Genomic DNA, 18,144 nt, shown 5'->3' on the forward strand with positions numbered 1-18,144 from the left:
GCTGCCACAACCCCTGCCTTAGGGGCTCTCAGGAAGGAGGAACTCTGTCTTCTTGGCATCTAAAGCAAAATTCTCGGGATTAACATTGATAGGCTTTGTCTGAGCAATGTGCTCATCCTGAACCAGACACTGTAGCCTAGAAAGCGTGGTGCTCTCTGCTTGGCCTGTGTAGCCAGGCATCATTCCCCCTTTCCCTTGTTCACAAGAACCCATTAAGCAAGGTGCTCAGAGAAAGTGACTCCTCCTCAACCCAGGAAGCCAGGCATGGCAATCTTGCCCCCTTTGGGGGTGATGAGTTTAAAAGTGTGCATGATCCACTTCTGACAAATAAGATATTATGCAGAGTGTTTTGGAGATTTTTGGGAGAAATTTCACTCTTTGACAAAGAACTGCAGGAGGAAATAGCTCCCTTCCCATCCCTTCTCGCCTTTGGACATTGTTGTGAGAGGATAGATGTTTGGAGCAGCTGCAGCCATTTTGTGACTTTAAGGTGAGATTTGCTGATTGGGTAAGGTTGGATGGGAAATGTCTGCTCCTGGCTTCTGTGCTGTTAGACTTCTACTGGCTTCCACCCATGACCATTTTTTTTTTCTGAAGGATTGTCTACTTTGCCTGCATATGCGGGGTGCCAGGGTTCCTGGGCTGTATGCTCCTAGTGGGGCAGCCTTGCTAGTACCTGTCTGATAGGCAAGTCTGAAAGTCTGCCTCCTTTCCTTTGAATTGGGACTTGTCCACACCAGCACACCCTACAGGATCAGGTTAAGGCTTGGACTTGTTTGAAATCAGTCGTTGCTTGCCATTTTTCCCTTCCCTGCCCTGCTCCTCCTAGTCTCCACCAGATGCCTCTGGGACCACTTCCTTAATCAGCAGCTTGCACACAATTCGTTAGCTCCTTCTGGGGAACCTGTCATTTCACCAGGACTTGCATATCACAGCTGCTATGTAAATATTTGTTGCCTGAATACATGAATGGATGAACAAGCTGGGGAAATCACAAGCAGGTGGAATCCGAACAGGTTATTATACTAATTATAGCTATCTCCTTTTTTCTCCCCCTTTGCCTCTATGAAACAGGTTGACCCCCTTGGGAGAATTTTCCCAAAGCTTTAAAATGGACAGGGTGCCTTCTCCCCAGACTCATGTGCTTCCCTATTTGGGCAGGCCATTAGGAGGTGAGGTCATCTCCTGGGGAAGAAGGAGAGGCTTGTCACTTAGGGCAAGAGACCCTAGGGTGGGGAGAGAATTGCTGGTACATGGGCAGTGTCTGTCATTGCTGGAGCAGCTGGAGACATGACCATTCTGGAGTGGATCAACGAAACCTTTGACCTGAACTCCAGTTTAATTCACTCTCCCCCTCCATTAGCTCGTGTAAGGGGTGGGGGAGGCTGGAGGAGAGGGATAACCTTTTATTTTCATGGCATTTTTATTTCAAATGACCTGATGGGTCAAATCCACTCTCCTTTCATGAATTATATATTAGAGGAGTCCTTTTTGTTTTCTAATAGCTTTAGTTGAGTTCATCTTCTTTTTAAAAAATCAGGCATTTCAATTAAAAAGTTCACTTCTTGCCACAATAATTGGCATGGTTTTGATTGATTCCTCCTATAAATGAGTCTCTTTGGCAGAATTTTCAAGCTTCCTAAGCTTTAGAAATTGTCCAGACCCACCTTCTTATTTTATACACAGAAAACTAAGAAAGAACCCAGAGATGGACAGTCATACCCAAGTTCTCAGAGCTAGTGAGTACCAACAACTGTTAAAATGTGGAGGAAACAATAGATTTCATACCTAGAGAGGTGACATAGTTGCCATGACTGCAAGACAATTGCTTCAGAAACTTGTGGCATAATAATCATCAAAACTGCATGGTATTGGAACAAGAACTGACACACAGACCAATGGAATCGAATAGAAAATCCAGAAATAAACCCACAAAGGAGCAAAGAATATGCATTGGAGCAAAGAAAGTTTGTTCAATAAATGGTGCTGGGAAAACTGGGTCGCTACCTGCAAAAGAATGAAGCTTGACTACTACCTCACACCATACACAAAAACCAACTCAAAATGGATTAAAGAACTAGACATAAGACCTGAAACCATAGAATACATAGAAAGAAATATAGGCGAAACACTACTTGATACGCACATCAAAGACATCTTTACAGACACATCACCTAAAGCAGTGATAGTGAAGGCAAAGATAAACAGCTGGGACTACATCAAATTAAAGAGCTTCTGCACAGCAAAAGAGACAATAACAAAAACAAAGAGAAACCCCACCGACTGGGAGAACATTTTTGCACACAACACTAATGATAAAGGACTGATCACAAAAATCTGCAAAGAGCTGATGAGACTCAACAACAACAAAGAAAATAATCCAGTCAAAAAATGGGCAGAAGAGCTAAAAAGAAACTTCTCCAAAGAGGAAATGCAAATGGCCAACAGGCATATGAAAAAATGTTCAATATCACTTGTAATCAGAGAAATGCAAATCAAAACTACCATGAGATACCATCTCACACTAGTGAGAATGGCACATATTAAAAAAAGTAGCAACAACAAATGTTGGCCAGTTTGTGGAGAAAAAGGAACTCTCCTGCACTGTTAGTGGGAGTGCAAACTGGTCCAACCACTATGGAGAGCTGTGTGGAGATTTCTTGACCTACTAAAGATAGAGCTTCCATATGATCCAGCAATTCCACTCCTAGGTATTTACCCAAAGGACACAGAAACATCAATTCCAAAGAGCACCTGCACCCCTATGTTTATAGCAGCACTGTTTACAATAGCTAAGCTTTGGAAACAGCCCAAATGCCCAAAAATAGATGACTGGATCAAGAAGATGTGGTACATATACACCATGGAATATTACTCAGCATTCAAAAAGGATAAACACATGCAATTTGCAGCAACATGGATGGAGCTGGAAGGGATCATGCTCAGCGAAATAAGCCAGAAAGAAAAAGAAAAATACCGGATGGTCTCACTCATAGCAGGAATCTAGAAAACTTAAATAAGAGACCAGGAAAAAGAATAACTATAACAAAGTAAAAATCAAAATCAACAAACAACTATGAACCAGAGACACTCTATGGGGGTTGGGGGGTGGGGAAAGGAGGGATGGGGTCAAAATAAGGGGGTTGCAATTGTATGGGGAATATAAAAATAAAATTAAAATTAAATAAAATAAAATATAAAAAAAAACTAGTGGCATAAAACCATATTATGAGCACATATTATGATCAGGGATCCTGTGGACAGGGGGTAGGGCACAGTGGTTTCTTTCTGCCCTGCTGGGTCTGGGGACTCAGCTGGAAGAGCCACAGGCTTGGGGCTAGTTTCGTCTGCAACCTTGTCCATGCACGAGCAGAGGTGGATGCTATCTGTTGGCTGAGATCTCAGCTGAAGCTGTTGGCTAACCATCCATATGTAGCCTCTCCATGTGGTCTGGGCTGCCTTACATGTTGGAGGGCTCCGAAGGGCAGTCAAGAGGGGAAGAGGAAGGGGGAGGGGAGGGGCAGTAAGGGGATGGGGTGGAGGAGTAATTGAGTGGTGGAAATTTTATTGTCTTTTAGGGATCCAAGAGTCACTCAACCTCACTTCTATAACATCTTGTTGGCCAAAGAAGTTAGAAAATCCACCTGGTTTCACCCCAAGGGGCTCATATCTCAATGGTGGCATGTCCTTTACCTTGTGAGAGAGCATAGTGAATGGGATGTATATTGGCGTCATCTTGTTCCAGAGCAACCCTGATATGAAACAGGGTGCCTGACTGTGGGTCCTCACCGGCACTAAAGGGGAATTCTTAAAGTTAAACTGTAGACACACACAAAAGGTTGATAAAAGGTTTATAAGGGAAGGGGAAATGAAGAAATGAATAATTCAGGGAGAAAGAGAGGGAGATAAGTTCGTAAATGTGTCCTCCCCATTCCGTGGACCTGGAATCCCAATGACCCGCCAAGCTGGCAAAAACCGAGCACGCCACGTGGCCAAGAGGGCGACCCCTGGCCACATGGCCAGTTAAATACTCAAACAGAGGACCTCCACCCTCAGGTCCTCTCTTTGGGGATCATGGGATTTGTAGTTCCCAGTGTCTTGATGGAGTGGGGGTGGAGTCCACAAAGCCTGCATGGAGTTTGCTCAGGACAAACTTTCCCCCTAACAATCTTTGGGAAACGAACTTCGCTGCAAGAGGGTTAGAGTTAATACACATTAAATTTTGTTGAATTGCATCTTTAGTACCTCTCTTTTCTACTAATTATAATTTCCTAAAGGGCAGGATATGTGTCTGTCATTTGCTGGTACATCTGGTATATATTTTGATACATTTCGGTGACCAGCCTGCTGCAGCCAAATTGTTAAGAACATATTTTTGTTTGGAAAATGAGTGTCAAAAAAAAGTCTTTATTGGCTAAGAACCCTACAGTCTATTGACTGCTTGATTGACTGATGCATTCATTCATTGACCTTTGGGTGATCAGAAACCCTGTCCTGGAAAATGAGCTCGAGTAGGATGAGTGGCACGGCAGGAAGACGGGCACACCAGGTAGAGGGACAAACTGCACAAATGCAGAGGCAAGGAGCTCAGCACGGCAGGCGTGTAGCGTTTCAGAGGAGACTGACAAAAGGTAAGCAAGGCTGGAGGGGCAAGCCGGGCAGGTGTTGTCGTCAGGTCACTGATCTCACCTCAAGAAGTTTGATTTATTCCTAAGAGCAATGGGAAACCACTAGGGAAGTTGACCCAATCAGATTTGTGTTTAGAAGGAGCTGTCTGTCTGACTGCAGGGTGGGCGATGGATTGGACTGGAACAAGGTGGGCAAGTGGGATGATGTTGACAAAAATCCTGGCCTGAGATTGTCATAGGAACTTGTTGCTCTGTGGCACCTTGTTGTTGACGCATTGGAGAAACCCAGCACAGGTCAGGTTTCACACGTTGGTGGGGTTCTGCTTTTGAACCCTATACCAATTTTAAAAAGGCACCTATCAGGTTTGAAACCCACACTGCTTTTGAGAGCAAGGGGGAGGAGCATAGGGACCCTGAACACCAGTGCCTCTAAGAGCTGCCTGCTGACCGGAGCCACCAGCATGTGCCCATTGCCACCACCAGAGCTGTGTCCTGTTGCTGTTGCCTCTGGCACTGGCCAGGTAGCTTCTGGGTCACTGCTGCTGGCTGCTGTGGTGCTGCCTCTATGAATTGGGTCCTGGCCCACTACATATTGGTGTGCCACCAGCTCCAGGCTGTCACTGAAGGGACAATTCCATCTCTCATGAGCAGTTTTTGGTGTGAACACTGTTTTGGTGTGAACCCAGAGGGTAAGCTAAACAGCCATTTGTGGCCTTCCTTTTTCAAAAAAATTTCCCCCTTGTAAATAAACCCCGTTGTTACACTGTGTTTGAGTCATGTCTTGCAGCTGTAAGCACACGGGTGAGGACCCGTGAACTGTGACTGTCCCCAGGTTTACATGGTTTCAAGATCACTGGCCAGAGCTACAGCAGAAGACATTGGGCTGTAGAGAAGTGGGTAGATATTTCCAAGGAGGATGTGGGGCCGGGGGAGGGACTGAAACAATTCTTGCTCCCTGGTTTAGGCAAATGCGTGGGTGGTAGTACCAGGTACTGAGCATGAGAACCCTGGATATGGAGTAGGCTTGGGGTGGGGCTGTGAGCGGTTCAGATTTTTGGACATGTTGAAGCTGAGATGCCAGGGGGATGTCAGAATAGAGGCTCTAAGAGGCACGTGGATTCACAGGGCCAAAATTCAGCAGAGCTGTGAATGTGCACCAGGGACTAGGAGAGAGATGGACACTGAAGCCACACAGTGGGGAGAGCCATGTAGGCAGGTTTCAAGAAGCAGACAGTCAGAGATCGTTACCCAAGACAGCAAGGAAGGAAAGAAGTGACATTGTCCATGGGACTGAAAAAAAGTCACTGGCAATTCTCACAAGGACTGTTCCCCCGAGAGATGTAGGAAGAAGTCAGATGGCAGAGAGCTGAGGGATAAAGAGTGACAGGGGAATGAACGAATGAACGAATAAATGAATGAATGGATGGATGTCATTCTAGCAATGTCTTTACATGCCTCCTTCTAAGTCTGTTCATTCTGGAGACACCAGGATGGTCTTGTCAAGTAAATTGGCAAGGAAGACCCACAGAAGGTCCTTTCACCTACCCTCTCTGTCCAGAAAATAGGCTGAGTTGGGCTGACCTCAGCGCCCTTCCCTAGCAACTAGCCCCTGGGCTTATTCTTGGGGCAGGAGTGTTGTCATCTTATGCCTATCAGCACAGGTCTGTGCTTACATCTGTTCTTTATCTCTTCACAATAGCTTTTCAGCATCATTTAGTTATTAACCCCAATTTGGGTGGGACCGACTCCTTCCTGGTTTGAAGGGTAACACACGTCCTGCATCTGACCAATAAGACTCAGGTCTGAAATCCTTTGGAAGCTGTTGGGAAAGACAAGCATTCCAGAGATGGGGGTGGCTGCGGCAGGGGGACAGCCTGCCAAGCAGAGAGAGCAGATCCAAAGACAGAGAGAGTCTTGACAGTTTTGGAGCTCCTGCCTCTAGCCAGGCCTGAAGTCTTTCATTTCCTGGCCCTTTCAGTTACATGCGCCAATACATTCCTCATTTTTGCCTTTTAGAAAGGGCTGTGTGAGTACTAGTGCTGTGTGTGTGGCCCCAGTAGGAAAAAACTGCTGAAACTAGGGACCTAGGGGTGGGGTTCTATTGACTTCATTTCCTCTCAGGCTGGATGTCTTGCTTGCCAAGTGACTTCTCCTGAGGAATCTCCTTCTTGGAGTCAAACCTTCTTCCAAGGTTTTCACTTGTATTCCTTTTTGTAAACCTCTCCTTGCTCAAAACAACAACAACAAAACACTTCATTTGAAGTGCTTGGATGCAGTCTGGGGGCCCTTCCTGCCAGAGGGCAGCCTGGGGGACCTCTCCCGCCTGAGGCAATGCACACTCATGTTCTTAGTGGTAAAGGCTCCCAGGCCCTAAGCCCAAGGTGGGGCATCTGCAGAGACTCGGCCAGTGGACCTGGTTGAGCCTCTAGTGACTCGCTGCCAGCCAAGGCCAAACAAGCTCCCTGCTTCTGGTCCTACCATGTGCGTGCACTGCAGCGGCCCCAACAGGGCAAACTCTTGTTCATTTGTTCAGAACATGAATTAATCAGGCAGGGAAATCCTGGCCGCTGGACCATTCTTTGCTATGTGAGCAAAAACTGGTCCTTCATATGTCAGCACAACCGGAGGGGGACACAGGGGCCAGAAACTTCTGAGGTGATAAGGGGACTCTGCGGGTCACCCAAGGCAGATGAAGGGAGTGACACAGTCCCTATTTTTCCTTGCTCTCCACCCTCCCCATGTCAGCCCGGATCTTGCTTTCCTCCTACCTGAAGGTTTCATTCCATGTGATGTATGTTCTGTCCAGCCTGATAGACTGTCATCGGCACGGACATCTCCTTGGGGCAGACCTGGTATATTTCAGTACCAGGCTTGGCAGAATCCTCCAGTGTCATTTCCTGTCCCTCCTCAGTTAAAATTACCTCTCCTTTCTTCCCTCGCTCACTCTCATGTTCCCTTCCTCAAGCTTCCTCTCTCCTCTTCTTAAATAATCATCTCTTCCACCTCTCCCCTCCCTCCTGCCTTCCTTCCCTCCCTTTGTTACAGGGCAACCCCGCTCTAAAACAGGTTGCCTGACTGTGGGTCCTCACCCAAATTCTTAAAAGAGACTTACACTGCAGGCACACACAAAAGGTTAACAAAGGTTTATTTACAAGGGAAGGGGAATAAGGAAATGTACAACTTAGGGAGAAAAGAGGGAGATAAATTCTTAAATGCATCCTATCTGTCCCTCCGACCTGGAATCCCAAGTGACCCACTGAGACCAAACCTGCCTGGCCAAGAGCCTGAGACTCCACTAACATGGCTGGTTTTTATTTACTAACAGAGAAAATGGCTGCTTAACTCTGCCTTAGGCCCTCGCAACTTCGCTTGGGGGATCATGGGATTTGTAGTTCCCAGTGTCTTGACGGAGTGGGGGTGGCATCCACAAAGCCTGTATGGAATTAGCTCAGGACATCCTTTCCCCCTAACACCTTTATTTGCCCCTCCTGCCAGTCTCTTTCTTTTTTATCTTTTCCTCCACTTCCCCTCCTCCCCAGGACTTTAACCCTGTGGTTCCAATGAAATGAAAATGAAGCGAATGATATTGAGAAGCAGCCAGGCTCAGCCAATAAATCCTCTAATGCTTTTAATAGTTTCACTTTCCTCATGTTCATTCTAGTTTAAGAGTTTAATCAACATCTTTCAAATACTTACGATTTTACTCCGTGGAGCCTTAATTCGAGGCACATAGAGTCCCTTCTCTCCTCTCTCCCTTCCTCCTTTTCAGTTATTTAATAAATGTTTTCCGAGAGCCTATTATGCGCCAGGCCCTGGGTGCATGTGTTGGGAACAGTGAATAGAAACAGAGATATGGACCCTGCTCTGATGACCTTACAGTCTAGTGGGAGAGACGGATTTTCACCATAAATCACACATAAATGTCTCCACATAACCTCTACGAGTGCTCTGCTTTTCCATGAGGAACTGACCCAACGGTGGAGGTAGCAGCCTTCCTTGAAGAGCCAAATTGAAAGATGAGTTTTCTAGGCAATGAGAAAAGGAGTGAGCACTCCAAGCAGAGAGAAGTCAACACGCATAGTCCTGGGGGGAGGGGACACAGGCATTTGCAGGGAATGCAAGGAGAATTATGACGGGGACAGGCAGTGGGGAAGGAAAAGCCAGAGGTGGGGAGGACCCTAACCTGAGGTGCGGATGTGCGTCTTCATGACAAAAGCAAGGAATGCCTTGGAACAGTTCCACTGGAGATGGAAATGGGTATCTTATGTTGGTAACATTGGGGTCAGAGGGGTGGCCCTGAGTGAGACTTTTCTAGTCTGGAGTGAATTGGGAGGACTGGAAAGGAATACATTGAGTACAGTCTTGGTCCCAGGGCCTGGATTGGGGCCCGGTGACTAGTTATCAGGAAGATAACCCTGCCTGCAGGCTTCCTGTGTAAGCCAAGGAAGATAGGGGACAAGGAAGGAGAATCATTTAATCTGGATGACAGTTTCAGACAAAACTGGCTTTGTTGTTTACCCAGTGGGAGACCTTGGGCAGGTTTGCAGTTTATCTGAGCCTGTTTCCCCATTAAAATGGGAATAATAATAGTAATAACTGTATTATTTTTGTCTGCCTATCCCTTTTCCAATCAGGAAACTGCCATTTGCACATGGCTCTGTGGGAACTGTGCCACACCTACTCTTTGGCACACGATCGGGGTCCAGCCCAACAGCTCCCATGGCCCACGTGCCCATCTCCCTGTCCCCAGCGACTGCCTAAGGGAGTGAGGCAGGCAGGGCCAATCAGGGCCTCCCTGGGATGTGAGGCGGACTGTCCAGAAGAAAGTCTTTCATGGTTTAGATTATGAGCATTTTTTCTGGAAAAAAATTCAGGGAGACGAGGGAAAGGGGAAAGAAGATTAGAAAGTAGGGTATTGGAGAACTTTATTTGAAAACCTAGATGTAAAATTTCCTGAAGCCCAGGATATCCTTTGCATTTTTCAGCTAATGAACACATAAATGCCCATTATTGTTAGCAGGCAGACTGAGGGGCACCTGGAGACCCCAAACTTTCACCTACTTTCACCTAACACCAAACTTTCATCTAAATGGGATCTGCCATCTGCTGCGTAAAGACAAAATGTATTCTTGGTGTGTAAGGCTTCAATAGAAAAGAACTTTAGGAGAATTATTGTGCATAGCACAGAGAGAGAAAAGAAAGGACATAGTTTCCCAGTGAAACACCCAATGTTACCCATTCTCTTGTGGGTAAGTGCCCAGCCAAACAGGGTTGGCCCATAGCAGAGCCACTGAGGCCGGAAAGCTTTCCGCAAGTCTTAGGCACCTTCTGGTGGGAACCCGCAGAAAAGGGACAGAAGGGACCAGGCAAGTCTGGGAGGAAAAAGAGCAAAATCAAAATACAAGTCAAGATAAAGGCTGCCGTTGACAGCCTCCCCTCAGATGTCTCACCCAGGTCTTTACCAGATGTTCCTTCCATGTCCACCAAGTCCCTGTGCAAGCCCAAGGCTGAAGGCAAGTGCAGCTGCTGCTTCACAGGTCTCTCAGCTCCAGGTGCCTCCTCAGGTGTTTTACCCCAGATCCTTTTAGGTTTCCCCTCACTGCTCAGCTCCACCCTTCACTGGGTGGGGCAGAGAACATAGACTCTCCCCTTTTTACAGTACCTTTGCAATATGACTGAGTTGGGCTTTGTCACTCACAATGGATGTGTTTTGACCAGAGCACACATCACAGGGTTATGTGAGGGTTCATTTAGTTAAGGCACCAACAATGAGTATATAGTGCCCAGAATGCAGAGTACTCATTAATCCCTAGCTAGAACACAAGAGGATATGGCCATGGTTCACAGGTGACCTGGTGGTGGTGTAACAGGGTGGTCCCCAGAAAAGGAAATTAAAAGGGGGGATTGCAACAGGGTGGTCCCTAGGAAAGGGGGAGGTTCCCTGCCCCACCCAAGGGAGGGTGGAGCTGAGCAGGAAGAGGAGAAGCTGCAGAAGAGACTGAGGAAGGAAGCAGGATGGAGCCAGGAGACCTGGAGGAGGCACATGGAGCCTAGAGACACGTGAAGAAACTGCGCTTGTCTTTTGGTCGTGGACGGGGTGACACAGATGTGGGTGAGACCCGTGGGGAGGTGACCATGGCAGCTTTTATCTTTTTTTTTTTTTAATAGAGGCATCTTTTATTTATTTATTTATTTGTTTGTTTTGTTTATACATGCACTGGGTACAGTCAGAAGCATGGGAGGGTGAGAGAATTCACCAGAGCCAGAGCGGGGAGCAGAGCAGGCAGAAGGACCGAAGTACACTGCTGAGGGGAGCAGCGGGCGGCAGGAGAGGTCTGCGCGCCATGTGGGACCCTCCTCTGGTGGCCGGGGAGCAGCCGGGTATCGAACTGGCGCCGCAGAAGCCACGGGCAGCTTCGCAACCCAGCGCTCAACCGCTGCGCCACCGGGGAGGCCCGGCAGCTTTTATCTTGATGTTGATTTTGCTCTTTTCCTTCCGGGCTTGTCCGGTTGTTTGTGACCCTTTTCTGTGGGTCCCCACTGGAAGATGCTTTAGACTTGTAGCAGGCTTTGGGGCCTTGTTCTGGGCCGATCCCATTTGGATGGAGTTTTACCCACGAGGGAATGGGTAACTTTGGGTGCTTCATTTAGAAACTAGACTCTTTGCCTTACCTGTATTGTTTCCTAGTTTTATTAAAGTTCCTTCCCATTAAAGTCTCATATGTTTTGTGTTGATGCGGCGGATGGCAGAACCCATTTAGAATAGGCAGGTTTGCGGGGTTTGGGCTGCCCCTCTCCCTGTCCTATAACACTGTAACAGTGGGAGAAGGATAAGGATATAAGAAAAATAATTAATTAAAAGCATCACTAGCTAGGTTCTTGTTTTGGTAACCATGCCGTCATGTATCAATTAATGACAGGGTCATGTTGTGGGGAATGCATGTTTAGAGGATTTTGATGTTCATCGTATGCTATCCTCAGGGTATAATTACGCAAATCTATGTATCTGTGCACACACCACAATCATGCATGTGGGCCACTGGTGACCAAAATGTCATTAGGGGCCACATGACTGTAAAATGGACAACTGGAGCTTGTGCAGCTTCTCACCCCTGAAGTGTTGTCTCATGTTGTCCCACAAAGGGCTGGGTCACCTTAGTAATTCTGGGTAAAAGACGCGCATAGTGAGTTTCCCTTCCCATCTCCCCAGCTCCCTCCAAAATTTGGGATTCCTGTGTCCTTGGCTTTCTTAGAGTGACATTGGCAGCAACAGGACACACCAAGCTAGACAATCACTATAGTTAGGTCTGATTCAAAAAGCCCAGTCCCCACCTACTCCATAGTAGGTAACTGTCCATGATATTTTTCACAAAATGTATTCATTGTCTATTGCCAGGAAATAAATTAGCCCAAGATCTAGTGACTTGAAAGAACAGATCTGTTGTGTTGTGACATCTGTGGGTTGGGGAGGAGGTAGGAACAGCTTTGTAGGTAGTTTTAGCTCAAGGTCACTCACGAGGCTGGAGCCAAGACATCAGCCGGGCTTGCCAGCCCTCCTGGAGCTGGAGGATCCACTTCCTTCACGTGACTATTGGAAGAGGACTCTAGGGTCTGCTTGAGTGTCTCCACCCTATGGCAGCACCTCTCCCAGGATGAGTGAGCCAGGAGAGGAAGATGGATGTTTTAACCTAGTGTTGGAAGACATTAGCTATTTCTGTAATTTGAAAGATTGTCCAGTGGGGGAGATCTAGGGCTCCCCAGGCCTGTCTCAGAGGTTGGTTGCCACAAGCTCTAGGGAGGGTGATGATGGTACCGTTCAGTCTCATTAAAATTTCTATGTATTCTGATGGGAATTCTCCTCCCCAAGGAGGACTTTGGATGCTCAGGATATGGCATCTTTGAGCCACGAAAACATACCCATTCCAAAAACTTGTGCTCGAGTTTGTTTGCTTTTTTTTTCCGCCCAGAGCTCTAAAGAGCTCCTTAAGTACACTAGTGAAATGACTAAATTTAATTTGCTGGTCTGTAATTTCCTGGCACATCTGGAGATTTCCTAATAAATACTAGTTTCAAGTTGGCAACCTGCCAGCATTCTGGCCCTCTTCCGAGCTACAAACAGGGATGTGTAAGCAATGTGGAGGGCTGGGAAGGTTGCTATGTCCCCGAGGAGAGCGCTGGGATTGGGAGGTAGGATGTTTGGAGTTGAGAGCTGGTCCTGGCTCTTACCTACCTTCATGCTTCCAGTCAAACACATTCCTGTCTGTGCCGCAGTGAGGGAAAGCCGTGATGACCCCGGCTCCCGGCTCACAGGGCTGTTACGGGGTGTGAGTGAGTGATGCGGCATTTCCAAAAGGGTGATCATGGGGCACTGGTGCTGTGACCTGCTAACTCCAAAAGGGCTGAAGTGAGCATGGAAGACGATGTTAAAGTTCCATGTTTCCTGCTTTCCTTGAGTTCAGGCAGGGCTGGCTCGAGGGCTGCAGACGCTCAGCACCGGTGTTCAGGAGGGCAGCACACTTGGGGTTTCCTGCGCTGCAGTTGTCTTGAAAATCTGCACCATTGTACCCTTCAGCTTGTGTTTCATGAGTGTGATTTTATGGGCTAAGGGCTCCTATGTTGGGGCTTGGAATCTTGACTCACAGCCTTCCCCATCCCCACAACAGTCTCCCTGGGGTGAGCTCTCTTGGAAGCCTGCAGCCCTCCCCTGGCGCCCCCGGCTCCCCTGCACTGCCAGAGAATGTGTCACCAGGGGACTCAGACCATGATGTTCAGAAAAGGATCTGGTTCTCAGTCCCCACCGCCCCCCATCCCACCCGCCCAGAGGCTTAGGTGCAGGGGAGGGGAGGTTATGATCTAATGTCCACCCCAAGGCATCTTAGGGCAGAGCAAGGTGGGAGACACCCCAAGGCTGGACTAGCAGTGCCCTGCTGTTTTTGGCAGGCAACTCAGAGGGGGTTTCTCACCCACCTCTGACTCAGGTACCCAGAAGGTTGCAGTCCCTTGGGGCCCAACATCTGCTGTGCTGGAAGAGGGGTGAGGACCGCTCTGCAGGAACAACCTCCCACCACCAGCCAGACTGTGCATCCTGAAAATTCTGTGGCCAGCCTACCTGTCGGAAGCATCAAGTGCATTAGTATAAAAGGCACTGAAGTATAGTAGGTCAGAGCACAGACTTGGGAGCTGTGCTGTGGTTTTAGATCAAGGCACCTCAGCTTACCAGGGTTATCACCTTGGCTAATTTTCCCATAGCCTTTCCTGCCTGTCTCCTCATCTCCAAAATAATGGCCATGTAGTTCTTACCTCTTAGGTTGTAATAGAACGAGGTGGTACATGCAGGCCGTCTGGACCAGTGCCACCACTCTGGGAGTGTTACGTGCTATTATGTCAGGCTTGTGTCCCCCAGAGTCCTGCAGAGTTTCTGGGTGTGGGACGTTGTCTGTGCTGTAAGGTGTCAGCACCATGCCTCGAACAGACGCGATGATTCTTGTGGAATGAATAAAACTCCAAAAGCAGCTTCCCACAAAATAGCCACCAGTTCCCTCCTCTCCAGAGAACCTTGTAGAATCAATTTTATGCAGATCACACATTTAGGAAATGCCAGGCACAGCTCCATGAAGTGGAGCACCCCTGGGTGCAGAGGCAGTCAGAAACTCAGCGCTCGGCAATGTCTTTTGCCTCCTCACAGTCCTTGGGGCTCAGCATCTTGTACTTGGTCCCCTTTAGGGTTTAGGGTCTTTGGTTTTGGGAATGGGCCACTGGCCACCTCTGTGGACCCTTCCCTCCTGCTGGGAAGTGCTCCTGCAGACCCCACAGCCTGCTTGCTGGGTGCTGTCACTCACCATCTCCCTGGCCTCACCCCTTAACTGGGCCAATCTGTTTGCCTGACGCCCTGTCTGGCTCTCTTTCCTCTCTACCTCTCTCTTGTAATTGACAGATTCTCAGCTGTCGCGAGAACATTTTTCAATTCACGCTGGCCCAGTGATTTCCTAACCAAGTTTCTCCTCTTTCTAAAGCTGCTTAATTTTATAATTTCCAAATGATTTTCTGCAACTGCCATGATTTTTCTCCACCCCGCTCCCAGCCTTACTCCTAGGGCTCTCAGCTTCTCAGCCCTGAACCGGCCAGGGCCCTATAAGGGAGGCTGTTTTGTTCAGCTGAGCGAGGACCATGCACTTAATTAGGGCTTCCCCAAATGCTGGCCCTGAGATAGGGCTAGGGATGCAGTACTCTGTTTGGGTGGTGCTCCAGGAAGCGAAGTGAGGGAAAGGGAGGGAGAAGAGCTGAGGATGGTGTCCCATTTTGCTGGTTATCCCCTGGGTAGCCTGAGGAAAGCACGGAGCTCGACTACCTGAATCATCCTATGGAGGCAGGGTCTGGGGCACTCAGGCACTGACTGCCACCCCCCATTGTTGGAGGGTTGTCCCTGGGGAAACTGACTTCCCTGTAGTTCTCCCCATGAGTATGCCCCCCCCACCCCCGCGCTCCCCACCCCCCCTGCCTCTCCTGCCTTGGAGAAAAGCTCAGCCAGTGTATGAGGTGGTCTTTCGGAAGTCTCCTGGTGGTCCCCATCAGAGCTCAGGTGACATGGGCACATGGGCGTTCCATACAGTCACTTACACACTTGTTATTCCCTGGAGCTGGGATTGCCTCTTGGGGTGTGAATACCTTCATTTCTTCATCTTCGTTTGAAGTTTCTGATTACGAAGGTATTTTGCTGCTGTGGGGGCACCCTCCCAGAAGGACTGTAGGGGCCCCGGAGATAAATGGACATTCAGTCTGGCAGCCCCACAATGTGTTTCCATTTCTGGTGATTAGTCTGTTGAGGGAGGTATTGCCATTCCCAAGTGAGATGAAGGGGTGCGCCTCCATCTCCATGGCTGCCTGGGTCCCTGGCTGCATTGTGTGAGGTGCCGATTGCAAAGCAAATGCAAGACCCACTTTGTGTATTGACCAGTCTGAGATGATGAGATGAAAACAAGAAGGGGGTGATTTTCCTCCAATTGGTTTATCTCCTTTTCTTGTCCCTTCATGCCCCTCAAGATGGATCCCATAGGTTTCTGTTCACTTTGGTCATAGGAAGATCCAGTTTAAAAATTTATTCCCCTCAGGGCTCCCCGGTGGCGCAGCGGGTTGAGCGCAGTGCTGTGAAGCTGTCCACAGCCTCTGCAGTGCCGGCTCGATCTTGGCTGGCCAGCGAGAACCCCACATGGCACGGCAGACCTCTCCTGTCTCGCCTGCTGCTCCCCTCAGCAGTGTATTTTGTCAGTCTCCCTGTTCTGCTCCCTGCTCTGTCTCTGGTGAATCCTCTCACCCTCCCGTGCCTCTGGCCTGTACCCCAGCTCTTGTGTAAATAAAAATAAATCTTTAAAAAAAAATTATCCCCCTCTCTTCCTTCTGTCCTAATTAGGTTTGACTTGAACTCAGGGGCTTAAAGTGAGAAAAAATCTTGGTTTGCTTCCAGGATCCAACCTCCTCTCCCCTTTTACCCACCTCCTCCCTCCTCCTCCCTCCTTCTCCCTCCTCCTCCCCCTTCTCTGTCTGCCAGGAGCACCTCTGACACTGTAGCTCAGGCCTGGCACAGCAGACAACATGAATGGTGTTCCTTGGAGTTTTCTGGAGCCCCATGTACTGGGTCAGGGATTGGGGAAAGGGATTTTATGCCACTGGAATTACTGGGGTCCAAGCTCAGCTCACCTGGTTGGCCTCCATGTCCCCTTTGCGTGGTGAACTCCAAACTCTGGCTTTCAAATCAGTCAGTTTATGGGTTTTTAAAAGATATCTGGGTGTGGGGAGCAAAGTGCGATGTGTGGGGGCTTCTCCTCAATGTACAGGTTTTCAACTCAGAAGAAACACCCCTGCTTGAGATCTCCTACCTCCCCCCAGGCCCTAGGATCATCTTGTCTGGGGTTAAATTCTTGGCAGAAACTCAAGCCTTTGGGCTCCTTTTCACCCAAAGCTTTCCCTGGCCCATCCCCCTTAGTGGCTGGAGGATTGAACTCACCCTTCTCCAGCTTACTGCCCAGTTCTCACCCGGCCCTTCCAAAATAGGGCTAAAGTCCTATTGTTCATGGGAATCCAACCAGGAAGTGAATTCCTGGTTCCCTTTGCAAGCACCTCTGTCTCTAGACTAGTCTTCCTCCTTTGACTGGAAGAAGACACAGTCCCTTCCCCAAGAAGTCACAGCCTTGTTGGGACCCCCTATGTTTGTAACAGGTAGGAAAGAAGGAAGGAAGGAAGACCAGAAGGGTGGCCACACCAGTCTGGGGTCTCACTGTGGATGCGCTCGTGAACTCTCTGTGGTTCCCAAAGGAAAGAGGTCCTTGCCTTGGATGGGGAAAGGACTGATTTTTTATAATTTGCTGAACTTGGGCCTCCCTGGTGGCGCAAGGGGTTAAGACGCAACCTATGAAGCTTCTGCAGCCTCTGCAGCACGAGTTCGATCCCCGGCGAGGGAGTTACCCACATGGCACAGCAGACCTCTCCTGTCTCACCTGCTGCTCCCCTCAGCAGTGTATTTCAGTCAGTCTGCCTGTTCTGCTCCCCACTCTGTCTCTGGAGGATCCTCTCACCCCCTGCATCTCTGGTCTGTACCCCAGCTCTTGTATGCATAAATAAATAAATCTTTAAAAATAAATTTAAAAAATTGCTAAACTTTAAGTGAAGATTCACTTTTCTTTCTGTTCAAAATGTAGGTCTCAAACCCCACAACAATATTAGCAGTGTCTATGATGTTGTCATCTATTGAAATCAGATATTTTCATATCACAGTGGAGTTGTCACAGTTACCTGATTGTGTGATTACAAAACAGGTGAGAACATTTTACCTGGGCATTTTACACTCATCTCCATTTAGAAATTACAGCAATAATTGGACTCACTGCTAGATCTTGTTTTCAAATGTGCTCGTAAAGTAACACTAGTATTACCATGTCATAAATTTGCTTAACATTTTGATAGCCATGTAGCCAGCTTTCTTTACAATGCAATATGTTTGATTTTGTATGTTTTACAATCATTATTTTGAAGGGGGTCTGTCACTTCATTGGATGTCAACACAAGAAAGGTCAGAAGCCCTGCTTTAGGTCTGCAGGCCTAGTGTCTAATGTCTAGCCTTGGGAGCTTGACCATGCTGCTAGGGCTAGCATATTCCTCTAGATAATTTTCTACTCTGGCTTGCTTTTTATCCAGGATTCTGTTAGCCCTAATCAGAGCCAATAAAAGTGAAAGTGTTTTAAGCACTTACTTTACTCAGACACAGTGCAAAGCACTCTACATGCATTAGCTCATTTGATTCCCATCTTTGATGGAAGCGCAGAGAGGTTAAGTGACTTACTCAAGGCAGTAAGTTGGGGAGCTAGTGTCTGAACCTGGGCATTCTTATTCCAGAGCCCACAATCTTAAATCCATTGATCAAAAAACAGGTGAGAGATTCCTAGTTTTCCAGACCTTGTGTTCCAGTCCTTGTTCCTGACTTTAAATGGCATGGGGTTAGCCTGTGCACACAAACATTGCAGTG

This window comes from Talpa europaea (assembly GCF_964194135.1).
Source record: "Talpa europaea genome assembly, chromosome: 11".
NCBI lineage: Eukaryota > Metazoa > Chordata > Mammalia > Eulipotyphla > Talpidae > Talpa > Talpa europaea.